Here is a 21,664-nt window from a genome sequence, read left to right as displayed (position 1 = left end):
CTGGGCTGAGCTGCAAGTGCTGAGATGAGGAATGCTGAGCTGCTAGACTGTGCTATATTGCGTTCTCTCATTTAAGCACAAGCCAATTAAGTTAAACGTCACTCATTGCAGCAGACACACCTCCTAGCCAACTGCAGATGTAATTAGCAACAGATGAGATTCACCTACCATTGGCTCATGTCCACAGCAACAGAACTAGGTGCTTTCACCTGGCCAAGTTGACAACTGAATCTAACTACCACACCATGTATGCAGTGGGAAAGTTTTACCTCCCAAAGGTTTTGTGGTGTTTAGAACTAATGGTTTCTCCAATTCAAGGAAGCCTTGGGTACTTCCTGGCAAGAAGGAGTAGGAAGTGGCAGCATTCATGCAAAAAGCTGAGATTTGATGGGACACATCATGGGATGCTGAGTCAACATCCCTGGAAATCTTTCCTAATAATCTTTTTAAGATCGTTTTCCTTCTAAGATCTTAGTTTTATTTTTAGAAAAGGGTTTGTATCTTATAGATGGGTACCATTAAGAGACCTCCCCTAATGAAAGCCTCTTGAATGAGCACTGATCCTGGAGCCAAACTGTGTCGGTTAAATCTTGACTCCACCATTTACTAATTGTATGTCATTGGGCAAGGTATTTAACCTCTTGGTGCCTCTGTTTACTCATTTGTAAAAGGTAAATAAGAAGAATACTTACTACACAGAATTGTTAAATGAGTTGATACATCTAAAGTGCTTAGAATAGTGTCTGGCACTAAGTGATATAAAAGCATTTGATGTTCTACCTTGTAGGCTACAGCTCATAGGCTTTTCTAGGTGGGCCTCAGACAGCAAATAAGACCTTTAGAGGCCCTATGCACTGTAATCTGTCTGCCAAATTCTGAAATAATTCATTAAAGCTATACTTTTCTTATTTTGGAGTGGCCCAAATATTTTGAACCAGACCAGCTTCACCCACAACAAGGTGCTCTACCTCCCAGTTCCTTACATCTTACTCATCAAGCTTCATGATCTCTTTGCTGGTTGGGACCTCTCTGTCACTTCCAAGGAGGGCTTAGCTTCTGGGGTCAAGAGTACGGGAGACAAATTCTTGGAAGTCCAAAAGACCCCCTGCCAGAAGCTATAAACATGAGTTAGTTAAAGTTCTGTGACAATTTGGAATGGCTGAGCAGTGTCGTGGTAAAAAGGGGAAATGGTAAGGATCTTTTGCCTCCAGATGACTAGGAGACCAAGCCTCCTCTCTCAAACCCTGACTCCTCCAAGGCCTTCAAATCAGTCATCCTGTAAACTCTGGAGTCACTACCAGTGTTTTCATTATTCTGGGTATCTTAACCACGCTCTAACCATCCAAACTGTGAAAAACAGAGCAGTGTGTATTCTGAGAGTCACAGTGATTTTTTTCCCTTGATCTAGATTTTGCTTATGGAAAGACTAGACAACAGCAAGTTTTCCTTAGATCCACTAGCCAGCCAGCTGGAGGTATCTGGTGGCCAGGGTAAGGGAGTTCATCAGGACTCCAGATAGGTTAATTTGCTGTCTTGCCCTGGGATGACACCACTCACGTTCAGGCCTAACCAGGCCTGTGCTTCCTGCCCTCCTCATAGCATGACTTAAACATGGAAGGCTTAGGTGGAACCGGTCAGACCAGATGTTGGAAGCCTGCGGCTTTTGGGAAGAGAGAGACAGATCAACAGACAGCCGAAAGAGAGAATATGGAGGGATAAACCTATCATCCCCTCTCCTAAACCCAGGAAGCTTGCCCACGGGCTCCAAAGTATCATCAATGAGCAACTGATCAACCAGGCCATGGCTCATCTATGTCCCATGAGTGCACCTGGTTGGTGTCTCCAGGCAAGACCAGGGGGCCTACAGGCCATTCTCCAGGCCATAGCTCAGCAGAGAACAGCACTGGCCCTGGAGCCTTCTTCTTTTTCATAGAATTTGTTTCAGAACTAAGAGAAAATATGGCCTTGGAATGTGATGTCATAAAGGAGATACCAAATTTTGCTTCCCTTTTGCCTCACTTCTCCATATACTATGTGGTGTAAGGCAAGGCACAGAATCTGACATCAGATAGACTAGTATTAGAATCTTGGCTGTGCCATTTCCTTGATCTGCAACCTTGGCTATGTCACTTGGCCTTTCTGAGCCAAGTGACATAGCCAAGGTGTGCTGGTTTGAAACTGTTATTTACCCCCAAAAAGCCATGTTCTTTTATTCCTAATCCAATCTTGTGGGAGCAGACCTACTGTTTAAGGTGGAACATTTTAATTAGACTGTTTCCACGGAGATGCAACACAACCAATTGTAGGCATGACCTTTTGATTAGATTATATTCATAGAGCTGTGACCTGGCCCATCCAAAGCTGGTTTTAATTCATTTACTGGAGTCTTTAAAGGAGCTCACAGAGAGAGAAGGAGCTCAGATATGACACAGAGAGCAGATACCTAGATGCAGAACTTTGGAGATGCTTGGAGAACTGACACAGAGAACAGAGAAATGAAACCAACACACAGACATTTGGAGATGCTAAGCTAAAAGATGAAATAGAGTTTGCCCCAGAGAAGCTAAGTGAGGACCTATAGATGCTTAGAGTGAAAGCCACTGGAATCAGAAGCTGAAAGCAACAGAACCAGGAACAAAGGACCAGCAGATATTGCCATGTGCCTTACCATGTGACAGAGGAACCTTGATGCTGCCTTTTGTTTGAGAAGGTATCCTCTTGTTGCTGCCTTAATTTGGACATTTTCCTGGCCTTAGAGTTATAACTTGTAACTTAATAAATCTTCCTTATAAAAGCCAAGCCATTTCTGGTATATTGCATTCTGGCAGCTTTAGCAAATTGAAACAATGGGTGTGTATCATAATCCCTACCTCATAGTCTATGATAAGATTCAAATGAGAATATAGGTTGACAGTTCTTTAGTAGACTTCCACATGTACTATATCTAGATCAAGATATACACACATGATGCACACATATATAAGCAACCGCTGTGTGTACAAAACCGCACACGTACATCTGACCTTAAGCTTGAACTCATGACATAGACAGTTAAAAGCAAACACTCATAGACACACACACAGACATTTATCCACAAAAATACCTTCTTTCTCTCACACACATATCCACACACAGGCAGATGTAAATGTATGTATGTAAGTAGGTATATATTTACGTTTAGCCTCCTAGCTGTACAGATAAGCATACTATACATACCCTCCAGTCTTTTCCTAGACTATTCACTTTTGTAGAGGTCTAAGAAAAGCCCTGCTTGTAGATTCCCCCACTTCACACTGAAATTGTTCTTTTAGCTCTTGCTGGGGCCTCCTCCTAGCCTCCATTTTGTTTGCAGATTAGCACAGTTGCTGCCAAAATTCAAGCTGCAGTATGTAGTATCCACATGTCTGGAAAACATGGGTCCTTGTCCAGTTGCTCTGTGAATAACATTATGACTCTATCCTGCACAATATATTTATAGCCATGTTTGCAAAGAGCTGACAGCATTTTCAGATTTTTTTTAAACACAGTTAATCTAGCCACAAAAATAGTTACTGGCCCACATGCCCTGGAGCTAAAATAAATTAGGCAGCTGGCCTAATGAAAATTAGCTACAGAGTGTAACTGAAGTTGAATCTCTCTTTTATGTTTGCCACTCCTTTTTATTCCAAAGTTCTCCAAGCCCAGGGTGGGGATAGTGGTGGCATAGAGTGCATTTGCTTCAGGGAGAGCCCCAGATAAAACTGGGGGTCATCAAGGCCTAATATTTTGGGAAAGAAGAGGCAGAGGAAAAGGAGGCCTAAAATGAGGATGCTTAGGTTTATAAGGAGGCAGAGCATAGCTGGGGAATTAAATGCGGTGAGACCAAAAAGAAAAGGACAAAAAAACTAATGCACAGCTTAAGGCCACTTTGAGATATGAGGGGAAATAACTTCTCAATCTAAATGACAAAGCTCCCCAGCCTCTCGTCAATCACTGGATGTTGTCTGGTAAACTGTTGTGCTTATTAGCAAGGTTCAAACATTAAACTCTTCCATTCCATCACTAGGAATTCTTTTAAGCATGATTAGAGAGCAAGAGAGCAGGCCTGGGGCTGATGTGACAGGCTCCATCCAAGGAGGTTCATCCATGACCCAGGGTGAGGAAGGGCTTAGGTAGAGTCATCATATAATTTATCATACAAACTGGGAAACATTTCAGAGTGAAAGGGGACACTTATTATAGTTTTCTGGGACAACTACCATAAACTAGGATTGTTCCATGCAGACAAAGATATATGTTCACTCTAGGTTTAAGCCATATTGCTCCAGCTGGCTAAGAAAGGGCATAAGATCCACTGAAAACTATGTGTGTGTTGGGGTTGGGTAAGGAGAGTAGGGCAGGGAGAGTCAACCTTGGGAGTTAGGATTATTTACTCTGAATACGGATTATTTTTCTGGTTTTTGTCTATGGGTATATATAATAGGGCTCCTTCTCAAGTGTGTTGATTTCCCAGACAACTTCAGAAAAGTAAGGATTCTGTGTGTGTCTGTGTGAGTATGAAGGCAATTTTGTGGATTGTGTGTATGCATTTTTATCAAAGTTGTAAAAGTATGTGTGAGTGGAAGTGGGAATACGTGTATATGTAACTGTGTGTAGCTATGATAATGTGTGTGTACATGGATGTGTGGGTGCGAACATGGTGGATGGGGTGAGGATGAATGAGGGTGTTTGTGTGTGTGTGTGCACATGAACACGGAAGGGGAACAGCCAGACCTGATGCCTGGTTCATTGACTTATGGACTCCTTAACTTTCAGAGATGAATCACATAAACCTACCCACTACATTTTACATGTGAGGAAACTGAAGCTTACTTAATGAGATCTACACACTTTTAATATTTGCTTGGCAGTGGTTGAAGATAGAATATCAATAGTTGCAATATTCCTGACTGGGAACCAACTGCCAATCCATGCACTGGGGTAAAAGCCCAGCTATTTCTTTAAGGTTTGTACAAACAATTAGTGCTTGACCTGTGCAGGAAAAAGCTGCTAAAGTATGACCTTGAAGTAACTATAAGGTGTAGCTTTGAGCACAAGGGGCAGCCTTTACAGATGGCCAGTTTCCCTAGGCCTGCCTCCCTGCAGGGCTCTGTCAAGCAATGGAAACTCTTTCTGTGCTGTGAACATTGATCAACCCCTTCCCATATCAACCCACTCACACCTCCACCCCTGACACATACTTGCAGATGTGTTTTGCCTTGGATACTGTGCCAGTTTGAATCTGTTTTGTGCCCCAGAAAACCCAAGTTCTTTTATCCTAATTCAACATTGCTGGGTGGGATCTTTTTTGTAATTTCCATGGAGATGTGACCCATCCAATTGTAGGTGGTAACTTTTGATTAGATGGTTTCTACGAAGATGTGTCTCCACCCATTCAAGGTGGGATTGCTTACTGGAGGCCTTTAAGAGGGAACCATTTTAACAAAAATTACAGAACCAACAGAGCCCACACAGCCAGAGACTTTTGGAGATGTGGAAGGAAGGTGCCCCTTGGGAAGCCTTATGAAATGAGAGAAAGCTAGCTGATCACCATGTGACTTCCTAGCTGAGAAATGTGTCCAGAACATAAAGACCCCAGCAGACGCCAACCATGTGACTTCCCAGCTGACAGAACTGTTCCAGATGGCATCAGCCTTTCTTGAGTGAAGGTGACCTCTTGTTGGTGCCTTAAATTTGGACATTTTCATGGCTTTAGAACTCTATACTTGCTACTTAATAAATTCCATTTTAAAAAGACATACAGTTTCTGGTGTATTGCTTTCCGGCAGATTTGTAAACTAAAACAGAGACAAACTTTGATCTCTGTGGTAGTTAGATTCAGATGTCAACATGGCTAGGTGAAGATGCTTAGTTCTATTGCTGTGGACCTGAACCAGTGGCATGTGAACCTCATCTGTTGCTGATTACATCTGCAGTCCCCTAGGAGGTGTGCCTACTGCATTGAATGATGTTTGATTTAATTGACTGGTGCTTAAATGAGAGAGCTCAATGTAGCATAGCCAAAGTAGCTCAGCATATCTCATCTTCAGCACTCACAGCTCAGCCCAGGCCTTTGGAGATGCAGAAAGGGATCATCCTGGGGAAAGTTGTTGGAACCCAGAGGCCTGGAGAGAAGGCCAGCAGAGATCACCCTGTGCCTTCCCATGTAAGAAACAACCTCAGTTGAAAGTTATCTGTCTTTCCTCTGAAGAACTATACATTAACTAAATAAACCCCCTTTTATTGAAAGCCAATCTGTCTCTGGTGTATTGCGTTCCAGTAGCTAGCAAACCAGAACAGATTTGGTACTGGAGAAGTGGGGTGCTGCTGTAGTTTGCAAATACCAGTCATGTTGGACCAGTTTTTTTGATGGTTAAGGGGAAGATTTTGGAGGAACTGTGAAGAGAATGATGGAGAAGTCCTGGAGTGCTTGAAGAGGCTGTTGATGTAAATGGAACCACTGCCAATCTGGACAAAGAGGGGCACAAAAGGGACAAATTGGAGTTTGTAGAGTGAGAACCATGGAAGCTCGGTTCTGAAACCAAGAAACCTCAGCCAGGAGAGTGGACCTACCCGTATACATGGAGAGAATGAGTCTCCCACCTCATTGCAGTGGAAGAGTTGTGCCGCCTCAGGCCTTGGAAAATGTACAGCATGCTCCTTGGGGACTGGGGAGAGCCCAGCTGCCACCACATGGAAAGGTTGAACCCCGGAAATGGCAGAGAGCCCAGGTGTGGCCCTCATGCCTGGAGAGGATGGAGCTGAGAAAAAAGGTGGTCTCCTCAATGTCCCCAGAGGTTGATTTGGAAAGAGGCGGGCTACTGCATAGGCCCTTGGAAAGGGTGGGACTGCCACTTTCTAAAGCTGAAGGATAAATGACTTTGAAATCCAATGGTGTTTGCCCTGCAGGTTTTCTTTCCAATTTCTCCCTATGGATCCTGTGACTGTCCCTCCTTTGCATATTGGCACCAGATAACTTGTTCTGAGAGTCATAGGTCCACAGCCAGAAGAGAATTTTTTGTACTTTAATATTAAGGTGATGCATGTAGTTGTCAGGTTGACAAGGGGTGGACATGTGGTAGTTAGATTCAGGTGTCAACTAGGCCAGGTGAAGCTGCCTAGTTCTATTGCTGTGGACATGCGCCAGTGGCATGTGAACCTCATCTGTTGCTGATTACATCTGCAGTCTCCTCGGAGGTATGCCTGCTGCAATGAATGATGTTCGATTTAATTGACTGGTGCTTAAATGGAGAACTCAACATAGCACAGCCCAGGCAGCTCAGCATACCTCATCTCAGCACTGGCAGCTAGCAAACTAGAACAATCTCCATTAAAGATCCATTGGAGGGTTTCACAGGATGCAGGCCAGGCATAAATTGAAAGTGTCCCTACACTGGGAAGGCCAATCCCACATTCCCCAATCTCTGACTCTTCTGTTCCTGCCTTCATCACTTTGGGATCTGGAGCAAGGGATATAGCTAAATAGACCTAAGGAGTGTTAGCATTGGCTGTGGAAATGGGAATTTGAACACCTTGGAGAAGAATGGGTGGCTACCTAATGAGCCTTGACCTATTCTACCTGCAGCTGAGTAGAACTACTGATGTAGCCAACCCCCAAAACCATGATTCAGTCCTCATCTGAAAAATTTCAACTTGCTTAAGCCTTTGTTTTAAGCTGCACCCATTTGCCTGACTGGTCTCGCAAAAGGTGAGACAAAAGGTATAGGGTGATGAAGCACAGCTCTGAAAAAACAAACCAAGCTTCATGTCCTATTGAGATTCCAATTCAGATTCGCCCAGTGTTATTGAGGATCTACTATGCATCTAGCACCATATTAGGCCTTTACATGTAATACCTCATTTAATCCTCACAACAGCACTGTGAAGTAAGATTAGTTCCATTAAGACATTCTGAGATATAAAGCAACTTGCTCAAGGTATAACACCTAGTAATGCTTTAGTATTCAATAACAATTCTGCTCAACTTCAAGTCAAGAAATGCTTGACTTGATGTTACGAAAACCATTTTACATTAAAAATAAACTATGTACATTGAAAACCCACTGCATGCCAGGTACTAGCTGGGAAATTTTCCATGGATTATTACACTTAATCCTCAAAGTAACCCCATGGGGTGGTATTCCTCCCTTGGTTACAGATACGGATATTGAGGAACAGAAATGTTAAGCAGTTTCCTCAAGGTCAGGTGCGAATATTAGCCAGGATTTGAATACAGGTCTTATTGCCAAGCTAAGACCATCTCTTCCCTGCTCCTCCTTAGGCATCAGATTTCCCATGTAGATGACTCCAAAAGTCCCCTCCAGCTTTCACATTCTAGAAGTCCAGCAACACTCCCTAGCAACCCTGTGGTAACTCCCACAAAGATTCATGCGGGCTTGGGTCATTTGGCTGTGGTACCCTGTTATGCCCTCCTCTGTACTAGGGTCTCTCCATGTGTGGTGCAGAGAAAGAGTGGGTGAGTGGCCCCCAATAAGTTCATTCTGAGCTGGCCTAAGGATCTGACTCGGCTCCCCTACTCCTGGCCCCAGGTCCCAGGTGAGGCTTTTTCTGTAACATCCAGAAACTGCTCTGGGCTCTAGGCCTGGGTCCCATAACTCTCTCACTCTGTGAAAAACAGGAAATGTCTTTTTAAATTGGCAAATAAGACAACCCTGCAAAAGGGGCCCAGGGAAGTTGCCTGTTTGCCTTGTGAGATTTGCCAATATCTGTGTGTGTTCTTCTGTAAGCACATGGTACAGAGAGGAGGAGTTGCAGACAAAGATCAACCTTGATTCTGCATTGTCCACAGCCCTCCTTAGTGGGCTTATTTCCTTCTCTGCCCACCATATCAGGTCTTTACCTTTTGGAAGTTGCTGATGGATTTTCCCCTTCCTTTCTGGACCTTGGGCTAAAGAGCAAGATGATTTGGCTCACAGAGTGATATTGGTCAGGGTTTGGAGCCTGGTGTGTTTGTGTGAGCTGGTGGGATGGTGGGGGAGGTGGTGGCATAATCTGGCCCCAGCAGTGATATGTCCAGTGGCCAGGGTCTGGGATGAGTCAAGTTGCATGTGGAGGGAATATCTGGGAGAGGTGCTTCTCCAGGATGGCCCTCTATAGCACTTGGAAAATGATTATGTGGGGTAGGGCCGTGGTTCGGATACCTCCCCGCTCCCCCATCACCTTCCTTCATCTTGAAGTTTTCTGTCCTCCATAGTGCCTCCTTCTTCACTATTTCTTGTCCTGGAACCCCATTCTCCCTACCCTTATTATTTGGTACAGGGGAAAGAGCACTCCACAAGGAGTCAGAAAACCTCGGCTCCAACCATTATGTAACAATTTCACCACCATCTCCCTGGTGACTTTGGGCAAGGTGCTTTTCCTCTTTGAACCTCAGTTTCCTCATTTGTAAAATGGGCAAGAAAACAGCCTGTTTTTAAAAGTTTGACACGGGTTTAAATGGAAGAAAAAACGCATGTAAAAACGTCTAGGATATATTAAGTGCTTGGTAAATGTTAATTTTTTTTCCTGTTGCTTGTTTGAGGTTCAAATGAAAGAATGGACTGGAAATACTTGAGCCCTTAAGTACTGTTCACACAAGAAGAGTTGCTATTGCTAATATTCCCTGCACCCAGACTGCTTTTCCATACATGCAATAATTCAAATTTACCCAGCTTGGTTGGCGTCTTGTCCTCCTCTAATTTTTGCTTTGAAAACTAGGAGGTCATCTGCTTCTGGAATCTCTACGTCTATGGCAGAGAGTTACAGCATCCCCTTTTTTCTTCCCAAGAATAAAGTTGGCTAGACTTTCCTGCACAGAAAGTCCTTCTCAGATTATCCCACAGCTGCAGTGACAACCTCAAGTCAATGTAGACTAGTAGGAGAGATCTATTTGAGCTTGTATGGCTTGTCTCAGGACGATATTATTAACCCAGAGGAAGATAATATTATTATTGCAGATGAAGAAACTGAAGCTCAGAGAAGTGAGGTAAAGGGCACACGGATAATAAGCATCAAGTGATAAGCTGTGTGTGTGTGTGTGTGTGTGTGTGTGTGTGTGTTGAGGTGAGTAGGGACTTTAGCTGGAAGCATTTGAGAGGTGAAGAATCTGAATTAGCTATTAAAATAACCGTCAGTCTCCAGGAATCAAATGAAATTGAACAGCAAGCCTAATAAAAACTAGGCAATGGACCAAAAATTGCCAACTGTGCACTGCCTTCTGTCTCTTTCTCTATTTGGCTTGATTTCCTGCAGGAAAACTACAATGTGGCTCTCATTCTATTTCTCTCTATTTAATACATTTTTCTAGATGGTACAATTAGAGGGTCATGGAGAGCTATAAAGCTGAGTAAGTAGATATAGATACATACACACACATACACATGTCAGACTCAAATGAGGGTAGACCATGAAAGATAGAAAAGTTTACAATTGAACCTAATGGATTATAGGAAGGGATGTAGTGATTTCAGTACCTAATACAATGCACTGTATATAGTAAGTGCTTGATTAGTGTGCATTGAAATGTTTGGGGAAAGGTTAATGCCTTGTAGGTGAGAAGGCCCAATTGGGGCCGAATGAGGAAACTGAGGTTCAAGGGGGTAAAGCACCTTGTCCAAAGCATACTAGCCAAAACCAGAACTCACGACTGACTTCTCAGGCCCTATATGCAAAGTTACTTGAAGGGGGTGATGTGCTTGAATTTGTTTTTCAAATAATTGTTTTTAGCAACCAAGGTCAGAGTTTTTTACTTTTCCTTTGCCTACTGACCATGCTCTTTTGCTTAAGAAATCCCACAGGAAGCTCCCAAGTTTTACTCTGCTCCTGAACACCTGGCAAATGACTGTCCCATTTCCTTACCCTGTCAACAGACTCTGATTTGGGTTGTGGGGGTCAAGGGTTTTTCCTTCTCTTTATCCTTCCCCTGGGATCAATCAGGTTTCTAAATTCCAGTATGGAGCTGCACTCTCGCCCATCCTCTGACCAAGTCTGGAATTCCTAAGGCATAGTCCATCTTATCGGTATTCCAGGAACAGCTGGACAGGATAAATTTCCTGGATGTCTGTCCTGCCTTCCCCAGGCAAACTGGCTTCCATAGTCACAGCTCCCAGGCCCAACGTAGATTAATTTCCTGCTTTTTCCCCCCACTCATGAGAATAGCTGGTAGCAGAGACAGGCTCCTCTCTTGCCAACCCAGCAAGCATAAAGCATCCCAGGTTAGAGAGGATTCTGACGCATAAATTTTAGGATTTGGTGATTTAAACTTGCTTGGCTCTCATGCAAAGACTGGAATACTGGTGAGGTATATTTGCAGCAGACGAAGATTAAGCTAGGAAGAATTTCTCAGCTTTGAGAATTTCAAGACACTATGACAGATCCAGTTCTCCTTAAGCCTTTTGGTTCAACCTCCTCCCTCTAGTCAGGCCAGAGAACTGAGGGCTTCTATCTGTTTTCTTACTGCCAGAAGTTCAGATTTTGGCCTAGAGCCTGGGTGAAGATGAGGGTGACAGAGTTACCTAACTGTTTGCAACAGAGAATACATTATTCCCCACCCGATCCTGCCCTAACATGTACTTGAATATCTTTCCCTTTGTTACCTCCCAATAATAGGCTTTTGCGCTACTCTTCCTAAATAAAGTTAAGTTATGCGCTTAGTTATTGAACTAAAAGGTTTGGTCAATGCTCAAGAGACCTGAGGTATGTCCTTTGGGTCTGAGCATGAAGTCAACTTCAATCTTTGTGAATTTTCAGAGATGGCCACGAGCTTCCTGTATGAAATGCCCAAATGAGTCATGTAAAGGTAGTTACATGACAAGGACTTTTTAGATGGCAACACTGATAATCCTGATAAGGGATTTGGTCCAAACTTGCCTTAGACTCATAGAAGATCAGGGCTAGAAGGTCCTCAGCAGCCATCCAGTTTAGTGGTTCCCAACCCTGGTCACCCGTCAAAATAATCTAAGGATGGTGTTAGAAATACAGCTTATCTGGGACCCATGGTATACTAACTGATTCAGAATTTCTGGAGTAGGGCCAAAAATCTCTTTTAAATAATCTTATCAAGTGATTCGGATAATAGACCAAGTGTGGGAACCATTTGGCTGAATAAGTTTTTTTTAGATAAGGACCCTAGGGCTCAGAGAGGGACAGCGGCCTGCAGCCAAGTGGTCACACAGGAAAATAGAAGCAAAGCACCTCTGCCTCACCCTCTCCTCTTTGCATAGAACACTCATATTAATTTCTCTCATCCTACCTGATCACATTATTTTCCATGTCTCTAGAACTATTCTGAGGCCTCCAAGTCGTTGAACTTAGTCCTTGAAGTCAGGCTCCCAACTTGTTGGGCAGGTGCACATTTTTAGTCTCTCTGCCCCTGTTTTCCAAGGGATAAAGGGCTGGATCAGGAGTCACATTGTCCCCTGTACCTTCAAAAAGCAGGGTAGGCTGCAAAGTTTCAAGGATGTGTGCTGGCAGAGACCTGGCCAGAACAGTATGAGATCTGGGAACCCAGTTCTCATGCTGAGGGAGCTGGAATGTCTAGTGGAAGCAGGTTACCTGAAGCTCAGGCTGGGGCTGAGTGTCTATCTTGGGGAATTTTGGCCTCACTCCCATCACACTATTGCCAGCAGCAACCTTAAGTACAAGGATAATGACATCCTTTGAAAAATGCCTTAAGCATCAATTACCCAGCATTGAGACAATCCCTGGAAGTTGTTCCTTCATGTCCACATTTGCAGCTGTGCTTATCACTCTCACAGCACTGTGTTTCACCATGTCTGAGTCTGAGCCAGAGCTTCTGACTGCTTCTTTTCCAGGCTAGAGTAGAAGGTGTAATGAAGAGATGGCTAGTGGGAGGCAGGGCAGAGCATGGCTGTTTGGTAGTTTGCATTTTTGTGCAATGAGATGAGCTCAGTGCCAAGCTGGTTATGGGGGTATAGTGAAAGGAGAATTGAACATCATTAGACTGGGATTCTAACCTTGCCACTGCTATATTCACTTGCTGAGTGCTGTGGATCAGACCATTACTTCTCTAAGTCTCAGTTTCCCTACTGTACAATGAGTAGGTTAGACTCAGAATCTTTCCACTCTGATTGAGAGGTGCTAATTCAAGGGCCAAGCTGCAAGGGTCAGGGGATTGGTACTTAATGAGTGATGCCCAATTTCTGCCCTCATGGTGTACTGTTTATTCCACATCTTCACTTTATCTTGGAGAAAATGCATTATTATCCTAAAAGCCCAAGATATGATCTCCAAAGCAATTTGCATAATATGTTCATATCCTGAGTTTGATGGGCCTCAACTGGGCAGTACCTTAACATAGCGTGGCTCAATTGCACTCCGGATTTCAACTTCTCATAGGCAGCCAGGCTCAACTGAATATTAGTTTTCCTTAATGTGGGTGCCTGAGGGTGCAGCTAACTCTGCTTTTCAGGGTCTCCTACCAAGTTCTCTCTTGCCCTGCTCTGCAACATCCTGTGGGGCTTTTCAGCACATTGACTTCCTCAGCTACACACCCTTCTATCTAGGTCACCTCTTGACCCTTGCTCAGTGCCAAAATCTTGTGGCATCTCTGATTGAGAAGACCTTAACTCATCCTGTTGTGGGGAACTCGGGTTTGGCAGCTGTTTTGCTCTAGGGATTTCTCCCCTGCCTTATCATTCTCTTCCCAATTCTTCTATCTTCATCCTCCTCCCTTTCCCCAATCCCCTAGGGATAATGGGTGGTCTTTGTCTTGGTACAGGGCAATTTAGACTACCAGGAAGGTCCACCCTTCCTCCACTAGTGAGAGCAGCAAGGACTGACTAGCTTGGGGGAATTTTAGCATCTCCCAAAGCCATGTCTAAAAACCAGATAATCTAAGCAAAACGTATGTGCTTGCTACAGAATCCGGGTTCAAGATAAGTCCTCTAGTCATTCCTTCCAACCAAACTGCTTTCTCTAAGCCCCCCTTACTGAGAAATTATGGAGCCCCCATTATATTCCCCAGTGGCTAGGACAAAACCCACCTGGCATTGTAGATAATCAATAAATATTTGTTGAATGAATAATGACTGATAAATGAACACCATACAGACCTAAAAACCAAAGGAAATAGTGATGGCTGAGTCAAGAGACCTAGATCAGCCACTAACCTGTCTTTTAATATGTGGCATGTCCCTTCCTTTCTCTGGATCTCAGTCTCTCCTTTTGTAGAATTTAGTGCTGAACTCAATGATCCCTTATGGTCCTTCCATCTCTGGCAGTCTGATACTATGATCTATACTCTTGTCCAAACACTAGCTCCCAAGAGTCATTTGATAGTTTTTGGTTCAAGCTGCTGGGAAGATGTAACAAATCTCTGGGTTTTGGCCCAAGCCAATTTCAGAGTAGACATGCCCCCCACAATGTCAATGGGGATTGCTGGTTTGTTCCTTTTGCTTCCATGACATAAAAGTACAATATTCAAGATCCCTTGCTGTTTGCCTCCTCTTCCCTGTCTTCGATGTATCATGAGAAGGGTATTGAGAAAACGGTGTCCTGTGGGCTCTGGTGGTGGTTGAGGTGGACAGACTTCTGGAAATATGGGAATCCTGGTCGTAGCAGAAAAAAAATTCTTGTCCACTACTGAAAGCACATAAGACTTGATTTTGAAAGTCTCTTTGAGCCATAGGCTTCCCTGCCCGAGATTAAAGGGAACCAGAGATTAAAGATTCTGTAGCAAGGAGACCAGATAAAGGTGGAATTTCTCTTGTCTTTTCATTTCTTGTCCCTCTGTTTTGGCTCTGTGGGTGGAGCACGTGAAGTTTAAAGACTCTTTCTATTAGGATGAATTTTAAGAGACCTTCCAATACTGAAAACTCAATGATTCTCTGATTCCAAATATATAATCCGTAGAAAGATGAAAAGTTTTGTGTGTGTTCTTTTCGTATGATGAGTCAGGCTGGAATTGGGGTTTGCAGTAGGTATATGGCTACATAGTGAGTTTCAGAGGGGAGGAAGATAGCACTGTTTTTTTAAGTAAAGATGAAGCATACTGATCAGACAAAGAATGTGTGCAGCCTGAAAAGCAAATCAATATTTTTGAAAAGCTGGTTACCCCTATGTCCCTCTTTCATACATACACTTTTGACTCCATAACCAACAGCAGGTTTAAGTTAGATAAACTCTGAGGGTCATTCCAGTCCTGATGTTCATTCTCTAATTGTATGAGAATTCAGCACCACAATGCAGTTTTCCAGTGACTCTCATCTGGTTACTTTCAATGTTTTATTCCAGGCAAGCAAACAAATGACCATGTCACATGGCTAGACCTTGATAGGCTTGTCCATAAAGTGGCATAGAAGGTTGATGGCTAGTAGTAGAGGGTAAACTATGAGGCAAGGAGAATACTTTGGACCCTCCCAACCAAGGAGCTCAAGAATGTATAATAAAAGGAGTATGTGGATGTATATGAGGTTGGTTTTCTTATAGATTGAGTACTGCACTTATATACAATGAAATGTCATCCCCCATGAAGTCCCTTGACTTGTCATGTGACAGATGTTTCATAGGTATATGTGACATGAATGTACCAGACTGATCAATTCTCTTTGGTGTACTTTAGCCCCTCTGGTGTTATAAATAAGAAGGAATGAGCCTAGATTCAAATATGTCATGCTCTGTCAGAAAGAAAAGGCACGTATTACCATTAGTAAGGGGCTTGCAGGATCCCATATTTAGAAATGAGCCAAAGGAGGCCCTCTATTTCAGGAAAGGAACATTTCAATAATCCTATCCACTGTCAGAGAACAATTTAGGCTAAATGACTAGTTGGTCCTTGACTCCCTTGGATCATGGTGAAATGGCCAGGATAGAGTTGGCCAAGTCCCCTGGCACTCTCCAAACTAGACATGCATTGAGACCTGGCAACCTCTCCCCACCAATTTCCAACTGCCAGTCTGCTATCCTCTCTGGAGCACTACCACTACTGCTCTCAACAGGATGGATTTGGAAACTGGCCTAGAGAGTGACAAGCTTTCCAAATTGCCTGTTGGAGGTGGTCTTATCAGCTCCCATTCTGGGAAAGAGGAGCAGGGACATGTCCACAGGTCAGATGTCATTTTAAGTTAAGGAGCAAGCACAGAAGGGTGAAGACCTAGGGCATGTGGGGACCTCCAAGGTCACCTTGTATAGTGTTTTTCAAAATGTACATTATAACCCATAGATGGGTCATGAAATTAATTCTGAAGGTTCACAATCTGCATTTAAAAAAATAAAATAGATTAGAGAATGTCAGTGTTTGTCACACAGAGTAGGGCAATTACTATTTTGTGGAAATGTATAAGGTATATATAAATATCACATATATATAATTTAAATGTAGCAGTTGTAGATATATATTTTTTATATCATGACATACATGATATATACATATCTATATATTTACAGGTGCAAACATGTGTGCAAACACAGTCTTTTTTCACTAATGCTCATATGACATAATTTCAAGTGTCCTCACTCTACAATCCACTCTTCTCTGGACACACCCAGTTGATTTTAAAGTGTGGGGCCTCAGAACTGTGGCAGCCTTTCAAGGATTGTCTTCCCAGAGCAGAGGAGAGCCCAGCTACATCCTCCCTTTTTCTGGCCAGTACATTTTGAATAATGCAGTCCAAGATTTCCAATAAGTCAGCACGTTGCAACTTAATAAGTATTGAACACGTTGTTGTCTAAAGCCTCTAACTGTCTTTCACACATCTCTGCTAAACCCTAGTTCCTTTATCCTGCTGTTTGTTGCAGTTTACTCCAACACTCACCTTTATTTAAAATCCACTTACACATCTCATCCATGACCATCTTCATGCATATCTTTTGTTAAACTTTTTCATTTGAAATACTTATAAACTTACAGGACAATTACAAAAATAATATAAACCCAATACAGAGAACTCCAACATAGCCCTATCCCCCCTGACATGCAGATCGCAGTTTTAACATTTTGCCACATTGGACACATCATTCTATCTATCCATCTATCTTTCAATCCAACCCTCTGTCTATCTATTTATCAATACATTTTCTGAACATTTGAGTGTAGTTGTATACATTATGCATCTTGAACACTTTATGGTGCCATGAACTTTTCCTAAGAAGAAGGATACTCATTTACATTACCACCTTATGTGTAGTTATTAAGTTCAAGATATTTAACTTTGATATAAAACTTATAGATTACACTCAAGTTTTCTTATGTCCCAGTAATGTCTTTTTCAGTCTTTTCTCTTCCTTTTTAAAATCCTGTCCAAGATCACATATTGTATTAAGTTGTTATTGTTTCTCTAGTTGCTCTTTCTTTCTTCTTAAATTAATTGTGAGAACGTACATAGAACACGAACTTTCCTATTTTAACCACTCTCAAGTATACCCTTCATGCAGTAGGATTAATCACACTCACAATACTGCATTACTCTTACCACATTCCATTACTAAAACTTTCTCATCTACCCAAATAGAAACCATACATCCATTATGCATGAACTCCCCGTTCCCCTAGCCCTTCATCCCTGGAAAACTGTACCCTAAAAAAAGACATTTTTATCTCTATGAGCTTGTGTATTCTCTGATATTTTCTTTGGTTACCATGGAGCTTAAATTTCACATCCTAAATCCATAACAATCCCATTTTCTTTGACACCAGTTTAACTTCAATAGTATACAAAACTATATTCCTTTACACCTCTGTACCCTCACCTTTGTGTAGTTCTGGTCACAACTTATATGTTTATATGTTCCATCCAAAGCCACTGATTTACCATTTAATTTTATACATTTGTCTTTTAGATCCTGTAAGAAATAAAAAGTGGAGTTACAAACCCAAAACACAATAGTACGGACATTTATATTTACCTACATGGTTATACTTACCCAGAGATCATTATTTCTTTATGTGGCTTCGATCTATTGTCCTTTCAATCTGCAGAACTCTCTTTAGCATCTCTTGTAGGGCCAATTTAGTGGTGATGAACTCCCTCAGCTTTTGTTTATCTGGGAATGTCTCAATCTCACCTTCATTTTTGAAAGACAGTTTTTCTAGATACGAAATTCTTGGTTGGTAATTAATTGCTTTTAGGACTTTAAATATGTCATCCCACTGCCTTTTTGCCTCCATGATTTCGGTGAGAGATCAGCACTTAGTGCTATTGAGGCACAATAATGGATGTGACACATTACTTCTCTTTTTCAGCTTTCAGTGTTCTCTTTATCTTTGGCAAGCAATAGTGTGATTATAATATGTCATGGTATCTGTCTAGTTGGGTTTATCCTGTTTGCAGTTTGTTGAGCATCTTAGATGTGTATATTCACATATTTCGTTATATTTGGGAAGCTTTCTGCTATTATTTCTTTTAATATTCTCTCTGCCCTTTTCTCACTTCTCCTGTAATTCCCACAATGAGCATGTTGATATGCTTGATGGTGTTCCACAAATTCCTCAGGCTCTGTTCACTTTTCTTCATTCTTTTTTCTACTTTTCAGACTGGATGATTTCATTTGCCTATCTTTGACTTCACTGATTCTTCCCTCTGCTAGTACCAATCTGCGTTGAAACCCTCTAGGGAATTAAAAATTTTTATTACTGTGAACTTCAGCTCTGTTTCATTCCTTTTCATAATTTCCACCTCTCTATTGGTATCCTCTTTGTGTTCATCTATGTTTTCCTGATTTCCTTTAGTTCTTTGTCCATATGCCCTTTGAACATATCTAGGACTATTTTTTAAAAAGTCTTTGGTATGCTCCAGTCTGATCCTCCTCATTGATAGTTTCTAATGCTTTAATATTCTTCTTTGCTTGTGCCACTGCTTCCTATTGCTTTGCATGTTTTGTAATATTTTGTTGAAACCTGGATATTTTGATATTTTAAAGTGTTATCATTGGAATTTTGATTCTGAGACATCTGTTCCTTAAGCTTGTATCCAGCTAGTGTTATGATAGAGCATTCCTTGAATGCCAAGAACTAACAAAATTGAAAGAAAGAGAGAAAACACCTCTCCCAGTCTTTGCAGATTGACTTTGTGCGAATGCTATCCTTCTGAGTTTGTTGATATCATGAATTTAGAGAATAGCTTGAAGCCAAAGACTAAGGGTCTCCTGATCCTTTCTAGGTATGCATCTTTTCTTGGGTGTGCACATGTAACCCTAGGAATTCCTCCATTTACAGAGATGTGAATGTCCCCTCTTCCCTAGGAAACAGTTTCCTCATGGTCCCAGGCACTGCACTGTTTATCCTACAGCCAACAATCCCTTGCCCCAGCAGCCACAATCTGACTGCTCTCCCACAACATTCTGTAGGATAGTCAGCTATTTTCATCAAACAGGGCAAGTACTGGGTCAGTAAGATTGCAAAGAGTGTTTCAGTTTAGTTCTTCAGGCTGCCACCAGAGAGTTTGGGCCCCAATATATACATGAGGATTATTCTGCTCCCTCCAGAACCAGGGCAAGGAACCCACAGGCTGGCTCCATGCCAAGCAGGTGACATGATGGAGGAAGGTACAGGTAGAAAATCTACCACTTTTAAGTTGCCTTTTTCTTTATTCAGCACTCACCCTGTTACTGCACTCCTTAAACTATTTTCTGGAGCTTTGAAAAAAATGTTTATGCCAGCTCTTGCTGGTTGCTCAAAGCTTCCGGGGCGGGGGGCATGTAACCCTGAAGTTTATTGCTCTACCATCTTGATTGGAGCAGGACCATGCATATTTAAATATGGTTTCATTTGCCAGGGGAGAACTGCATTCAAACCCCATAAAACTCTTGCTTAGCACGTCATATTTATTTTTTCCAGACCATTCCTTTTACTGCTCTTCTATCCTATATCTGTTTGACTACTATAATGCCCCCACTCAAGCCAAACTGGTCTTCTCATTATTTTCCTCTCCAACTATCACACATGCTTCTGCCTCTGGGCATTTGTCTATGCTAACCCCTCACTTTGTGATACCCCCCATTACTCTAATCAATCCTTTATGGCTCAGTTTAAATCACTACATGTTCCCTGATGCTTTATTTGACATTTCCAGATCACACTGTTATTTTCTGTTAATTTCTAATTTGTTATTGCAGCAGTAGCAAAGCCACCTGTTTCCTTCTACTGCCTAGTAAATTCACAGAATGTGAAGAAGTCAAGGGAACCCTTAGCGGTAATCAATTCTAACCCCTTCATTGTACTGTGAAGATATGAGGGCTCAGAGAGTGACAGGGACTTGGTCAGAATCACAAAGGTAAATGAGGCACAGAAACAGGGCCATAGCCCAGGTCTCCTGGCTCACAGGCTATTTTATGCTTCCCACTGAATCCATTTATCTCTACTTCTTATCCCTGTACCTCCACAAACTCCCAGTTCTTTGATCTGTCATCCAAGCTGGCATCTGATTGAGACCATGGGCTTCCCCTGGAGCAGAAGTTCTCAACCCAAGCAGTCCATAAAAATCTCTTGTGTAGCTTTTTAGAAAATACAGATGATCTGACCCCTGCCCCAGACCTATTAAATCAGCATCTCTTGGTAGTGGGTGTGTTTCCTTTAGAAGCTCCTTCCATGACTCTAATGTATAGCCAAGAATGAGAATCATGTCTCTAGAGGAAAGTAGGAGAGATTCTCAATGAAGCAGACTTCACAGCCACTGTGTCACCAACTCCAAGCTACCCTAGAGTCCCCTAACTCCTGGGAGGCCTAGGAATCTAGGAGTATGAGTTACTGATGCTGCCCTGGGCCCCACTGACCCTCTAACTATTGCTTCTCCCCTTATCCTAGCTCAAAATTATTCTATTTCCAGTTGCCTTACTCTTCTTTTTTGCAAAAACTCTAACATAACTATTTTTTAATGAATAAGGATTTTCCACAAAACAGGCTTGTTCTACATGCTAATTTTTTAAAACAGTTTAATGACACAATATGTTAACTACATACACAACAGGTAGTATAGTAAGGACTCACCCAACCTAATGAAAACTTAAAATCTTCGTTAATACACTGAAAATTGACATAACTCATGTCTTTAAAATAAAAATTAAATGTTTTCCTAAAAAGATTTCCTTATTTTAAGGGTTCATTTGAAAATGAAGCTGCATGTAATTTGCACGATAAAGTTGTACAAGTAAACAGGTAATATACATTAAAAATTAATTGACATACTCTTTTTCAATACTCAGTTGCCTGTAACTTCTATTCCTGTACTTTCTTAACAAGCATACAAAATATCAAACTTCTCTTTAGAAAAAGTGCTGTTCTTTGACATTCTTTACACAAATCAGTATGAGCCTGTGGCATGCTAATGCAGTCAAGAGGCAAAGCAAACAAACTTTTACAAATTCTACCTTCCATTAAAAGCCTCCCAAAAGGGAGATTACACACCACTATAATGATATCCACCTCTTATGGGAGTTACATTAGAGAACCAAAGCTTGAAGACTATTTTCATGTATCATAGAAAAGCACTGTGAGAGCATACTAACTGTATTGGTGGCTTGGAGTGTACTGCGGCACAGGATTATGTATAGCTACTGTTATGTACCAAGACTGAGGCACAGAGTTTTAAACTGATTGTAACTGAGAGCATTACAGAGGTACTACCAGCCCATGCAAAATAACAAAAAAATACTGGGTCAGTGTACTGAAAACTTCATTCCTGGAGAAAATCAA

General features: G+C 42.0%; 1 protein-coding gene across 3 annotated transcripts in view; it reads left to right on the top strand.

Moving 5' to 3' along the window:
* Positions 1 to 21,664, top strand: part of SLC16A2 (solute carrier family 16 member 2) — a 133,016-nt gene that overhangs the window by 12,394 nt on the left and 98,958 nt on the right. The window lies entirely within an intron of this gene.

This window comes from Tamandua tetradactyla, chromosome X (genome assembly GCF_023851605.1).
Source record: "Tamandua tetradactyla isolate mTamTet1 chromosome X, mTamTet1.pri, whole genome shotgun sequence".
NCBI classification, from domain to species: domain Eukaryota; kingdom Metazoa; phylum Chordata; class Mammalia; order Pilosa; family Myrmecophagidae; genus Tamandua; species Tamandua tetradactyla.
This window is presented reverse-complemented; position numbering and strand designations above follow the sequence as displayed.